Source organism: Propithecus coquereli, unplaced genomic scaffold (genome assembly GCF_000956105.1).
Source record: "Propithecus coquereli isolate 6110/MARCELLA unplaced genomic scaffold, Pcoq_1.0 Scaffold81, whole genome shotgun sequence".
Lineage (NCBI taxonomy): Eukaryota > Metazoa > Chordata > Mammalia > Primates > Indriidae > Propithecus > Propithecus coquereli.
In genome coordinates, this window is record NW_012154285.1 from 7272432 (window position 1) to 7278689 (window position 6258).

The following is a 6258-nucleotide window of genomic DNA, read 5'->3' on the forward strand; positions in this document are numbered from 1 at the left end:
AAAAAAAAAAAAAGTACCCTTTCTCTATTGCCTTCTCTCTTCTCCTCCTCCCTCTTTTCTTTCTCTCTTTCATCACATCAAATTCCCCCTTTCGCCGCCTCTCAGCCCACTCCCCTTTCTGGTGGTGTAATAGCAAAAAAAAAAAAAAAAGGAAGTGTGTCTTAACCCAGCCTCACACCCTCACCTCCTCCCACCAGCCTGACCGGAAAACTCTGAGAAACGGGCCCAGACCTGAAGTTGCACCTGGGCCCACGCCTCTTAAATCACCCACTTCTCCTGTTGGCACAGCTGCCGCAGGTGCGTGGCGGCCTCCCTCGTGCTGTGCGGAAGCCCCCCAGAGGGGCGCTCGCAGGAGGGCGCAGGAGGCGTTTAGGAGACCCAGGGCTGTGGGTCCGAGGGGGCCCCATCCAGAGCCCCCAGCCTTTCTCCTTTCTCTGCTCTTAGTTAGGTGAACGAGCTGCCCCCGTCCCTGACACCCTCTGACTGTCTGTTTCATTGACTCTCTCCCATCCTGTCTGTCACTCAGAACCCCCGGCGTCTGTCTCTCTCGTTGTCTGTCTCTGTTTCCTGGGAGAATCAAACACATCCTGGACGTGACACTTCAGACCGTGGTGGACCCTAATGCTAAAGGCTTTTGGTTCATCATCCATCGTTCACTTTCTTGCTAAAAATTTTTAAGAAGGAGGAAAAGGCCACGTGGACAACCATTAGATAAGACGTTTGCGGTTGGGGCCGGGCAATTTTCAGTGCCCCGTGAGAAAAGTTTGGTTTTCCTGATTTCGATTAAGTCCTTCCTTGTGAAAATCGTCCCACGCCCCCATTGTTACCCATAGAAGTATGGTTGGATACTCGAACTCTCACTTTCCCCCAAATCACGTCTTTTCACCTTGCCTTTCAACGCCCTCCACCCTCAGCTCCCTGCACAGTTACTGGAGGACTCATTTCTTGCCTTGAATAACCGTTTTCTAAACGCCAACCTCTTTGCCCTCCCCAAGGCGGCCGACAGCTTCCCGGCCACCGTCCTTCCCCGTCAGTCCCCTGTGGCACCTCCTCTCAGCCCACCTCCCTCCCACGGTCTGCCCTTAGGAGAAAGCATGCTGGCTGTGTCGCCCGAGCCTGACGCTGGTGTTGGCGCTGGAATCAGCATGCAGCAAGCTCACAGTGCTCCTGGTTAGTCTGGGCGCGCGCTCTTCCCGACAATTGTAACCGCCTCCCCGCCTAGAGTACACACACGCCCTCTGGTGCATGCACAGCCTCCCACCATCTTTCTCTGTGGTGATGTAGCCAAAAATAAAGTAGGAATCTCCAGGAAAATTGGTGGTCTGCATTATTTCTTTCTAGTTTCTGGAAGGTCCTCCTTCCCACCAGGATACGTGCTATTGGGATAGCCAGTATTTAATGAGCATCTACTAGGTTCCAGGCGCTGGGCATACAGCAGGTGAACAAGACAGATGTGGTCTCTGCTCACATGGAGTTTGCTTTCTGGTGGATTTCATCTTGGGCGGGTGGATTCAGGGTAACTGGACTGGTCACACATCTCCTTAGAAGAATGTTTTCTGCTGGTGCCCACCCAACAGGAAGGCAGCATCTTCCTCCTCCAGCCCCAAGAACTGGGGAAAGTGCCAAGTCATTGTGGAATCAGGTATTGCCAAGGCCAGAAGAGCCATAGACTTGAGCCAGGACCTAGTTCAATGAACTCACTTATCAAACAGATGAAGAAACCAAAGCCCAGAGAAGGAAATGAGATGTTTCGCAGAGGCAATGCCAGGAAAGGAGCTAGATCATTAGATTCCCATTCCAGTGTTCCTAACACACTGATTAATAATAACATGGATCATCAAACACCTCCCTTGCATTCTAGCACCTTCCAAACTACAGAGAGAGCACCTCATGTGAAATTCTCTATAGTCCTGAAGGTGAGCTGAGTAGATAACTAATTTTCCAGAAGGATTCCTAATCTCACTATAACCTATCCCAAAGGCGCTTAAGCCATTTATCAGGAATGTTGGTTACTTCCGGAAGGAAGTCAGTTCTATCCCACAGAAACTTCTCTTCCAGGTGAACTTTGAGACCATTTCCGTTTTCTCACCTCCAAAAGGGGGGGTTCTCAATGTTGCGGGCGGAAGTTGGCATATTAGAGTCACTTGGGAGATTTATTTTCAAATGACCCACCTCCCCACAGATTCTGCTAAACCCTGACGACAAGGTGTATATTTGAAAACGTGTCCTGGCTGATGTCTCCTGATCCCCATCTTCATCAAGACTTTGCAAATCACTGCCCCCAAAGTCGAACAGTTTTTCCTGCAATTTGGCGGCTGCCACCAGGTGGAGACAGGTGCCTCTTAGGTCCGTGCAAGCCTCACAGGATCAGCCGGAGACACTTGCTACTGTCCCCGCGCTCACAGCAGACATCACTAATCAATACAGCATTTTTCCCCACAGAGCCTACAAGCAGCCTTCGAGCCCTTTCCAACACAGTGCTCCAGGCAGCCTGCACCAGTCAGTCACGGGTGGCAGTTGAAAAGAAACCTAATTTCTGTCCCTAAACTTGATCTTCGTCGCAGCATGGGGACAGGTCTAAACAGGCTGAGATGAATATACATGAGGACTTGACCTCACAAAGATGTCAGTCAACTCTCCCTAAGTTGATTTGTGTACTTAATGATCATCCTAGACATACCCACATGCACTTTTGTGTAGAGACAGACAAGCTGGTAGTAAAGTTCTTACGGAGAAATATACCCACAAGACGAGCTGGGAAAACAGAGAAAAAGAACAGTTCTGAGGAAGCACCAGCCCTAGCCAATACCAAAGCATCCTATGAAGCCCCTAGTATTTAAACAGCAACAGACCGATGGAATCACGTGGCTCTTGCCAGGACTCTGGAAAAAAATAACAAAAAGCTTAATGTGATCGATCGGCAGTTAGAAGCCAAGCGAGAGAGTCAGAGAGCCTCCTCGTCAGCACGTAAAGAGGCTCTGTCTTCTGTGGCCCGAAGACCAAGTCCAGAATTGGATTGTAAGAAGTGCAGGATTCCAAAGTGTTGAGGGTTTTTTTATTTTTAATTTAGTTTCATTTTTAATCTTTAAAAATTTTTGTATGGAGCTATAATTCACATACCGTAAATCTCACCCTTTCAAAGTGTACGATTCAGTGGTGAGAGTATATTCACAAGGTTTATATCTGAGACAGTCATAAGACTTATATTCAGTGCATTCACAAGGTGAGTGATGCACTTATCACCCTAATTCCAGAACATTCTCATCACCCCAAGAGTTAATCCGAAACCCATTGCTCCAACCCATTGTTTCCCTGATCTCTGGATACCACTCGTCTGCTTTGTGTAGTGTCTGTAGCAAACATTCCATGTATTAATAAATGGCATCATATCATATGCAACCTTTTATGTCTGGCTTCATTTACATAACATGTTTTCAAGGTTCATTTGTGTTCTAGCTTGTATAGGTCCTTCTTTCCTTTTTATTATGAAATAACATTCTGTGGTATGGGTGGACCACATTCTGTTTATCCACTCAGGGTGAGCATGTGGCTGGTTTCCGTTTTGTGGCTATTATGAATACTGCTGCTATGAGCATTCATGTAGGAGATTTTGTGTGGACATATATTTTCATTTATTTTAGGAATACCCAGACAATCCCCAACTTACAATGGTTCGACTTAAAATTTTTCAACTTTATGATGGGTTTATCCACTCATGACCCCATCATAAGTCGAGGAGCATCTGGACTTATGATAGTTCGATTTATAATATTTTGACTTTATAATGGGTTTATTGGGACATAGCTCCATCATAAGTGGAGGAACATCTGTGTGCTGTATTGGTCAGGGTTCTCCAGAGAAACAGAACCCTTAAAATGGAGATATAGGCTGGGCGTGGTGGCTCACGCCTGTAATCCTAGCACTCTGGGAGGCCAGGGCAGGAGGATGGCTTGAGCTCAGGAGTTTGAGACCAGCCTGAGCAAGAGCGAGACCCTGTCTCCACAAAAAATAGAAAAATTAGCCAGACATGGCGGTGTGCACCTGTAGTCCCAGCTACTTGGGAGGCTGAGGCAGGAGGATCGCTTGAGCCCAGGAGTTTGAGGTTGCGGTGAGCTATGACAACACCAGTGTACTCTAGCCCAGGGGACAGAGTGAGACCTTGTCTTTAAATTTAAAAAAAAAAAAAAAAAGGGGGGAGAGACCCATAGAAAGAAATTGATTATGAGGGATTGGCTCTCGTGATTATGATATGCCATCTGTAAGCTGGAGACGCAGGAGAGGTTGACGAGGAGGAGGAGACGCAGGTGACGTGGTTTCTGTCCGAGCCAGGAGGCCTGGGAACCGGGGAGCCAATGGTGGAGTCCCATCTGAGTTCCAAGGCCCAAGAACAAAGAGATCGATGAATCATCCCAGTCCAAGTCTGAAGGCCCAAGGACCAGGAGGGCAGGAGAAGGATGTCACAGCTTGAGCAAAGAGAGGAAATTTGCTGTCCCTCCGCCTTTTTGTTCTAGTCAAGCCTCAGTGGATTGGACTTAGTAAGGGGGAGCTTCTTCGCTCAGTCTCTGGATTCAAATGCTAGTGGCTTCCAGAAACACCGTCACAGACACACCCGGGGCAATGATTTACCAGCCGTCTGGGCAGCCCTTAGCCCAGTCCAGCAGACACACAACACTGACCCCCACACATACGCACGAGTGGAATTTCTGGGTCCTGTGGCGACTCTGTGTTTAACATTTGAAGAGCTGCCTGACTCTTTTCCACAGCAGCTGCGCTGTTTACACACACAGAGACACACACACACGCACACACACACACAGCAGCGAACGAGGGTGCCGGTGTCTCCGCATCCTTGCCCACATGTGTTATCGTCCATCCTTTCGGTCACTGCCATGCTAGTGGGCATAAAAGAAGGTGACAGACTGTCGGAATAATCGGTCTGCTAGATGAGGTCAAGGCCCTCCGGGGGGAGAATAGGGCCCTGACACATAGAGTGGGGACACAGGACTCCATGTCCCTGAGAACTTGAGCCCAGGAGTTTGGGCTCCATGTTCCCCGAACCCTAAGAGCTGTAGAAGTGACCCGTCCACCGCTCCCCGTTAAGAGCTGCCCCCCCCTTGCTTGGAGACCCTGCAGAGGCCTCTTGTCCACAGACTTGTGCCCCAGCAGACCTGTGCCCACCCCCTCCTGCCCACTGGGCCTGTGACCAGGCGTAAGTCCCAGCATAACCAGCAGGGGGCGCGCTGGGCCTGAGAGGGGAGGAAAGAGCCTAAATCCCAAAGGAGCTGGAGGACCCAGCCAGCGTACCCCAGCAGAAGTCGGGTGAGCACGTGTAGGGGGGCCTAGCGGGTGCTTGATGGAGGGGCTGCAGTGTGAGGCCAGCTAAGGGAGAGCGCACTGCTTTGCGACTCCTCTTGGGAACCCGGGACTTCACACCCGGCAAGGACTCCAGGAGAAGACGCAAACTTGCTGCTAGGACGGCTCCTGGAAGGATGGGGGAGCGACAGCTCACGCTCAGTGAGATCGGAAAGCCCGAGCTGCCCTGGGAGTAGGGGAAGAGGGAACGAAAGGTCAGGGAACTGGGCATGCTCAGGCAGACGTACCCCAAAAGCCAGGGATGATGCCCTCTGCGGAAAGGCCAAGACCCTCCTTTACCGACGCCACGAGGAACGGGCCTGGCACACACCAGGACATCACGGAGACGCTCAGGTGGCCTCCTCTGCAGAAGATGCCATCCCAGGATGGTAGGCAAGGCCCGCGGGGAACTAGGCTCACTGACAGCAAAGGGATTAGATTACCCGGAAATAACAGAGGCCAGGAGACGGCACTTACCCACCAGGCGGCCACAGTGGTGAGCGGTAGCGTCCAGGGCGGCCAGGAGGGCCTGACCCACAAAGCATGGAGATGACCCATAAAACATGGTGTCCCCAGGGACAGATTAGAGAGGCCACAACCAGGAAACTATCCTCACCATCAAAATATCTCAAGGATGGACAACTAGGAAGGACATCGAGGGGACTTGCCCCAATAAAAAAAAAAAAAATCCCCATCCCTTTCCCACTGGGCTTCCCAGGGAACACGTCTGTGACATAAGATACCTCAATGCCACGTATAATCCTAGATGGGGGTAGGAAGGGTGCTATAAAGAGGAGTATTGGAATAATTGGCAAAATTCCAATGTAAGAATATATTCATTGTATATGTTATAAAAGATTATAGCATTGTATCAATGTTAAAATTCTGTATTGGATCATTGTTCTG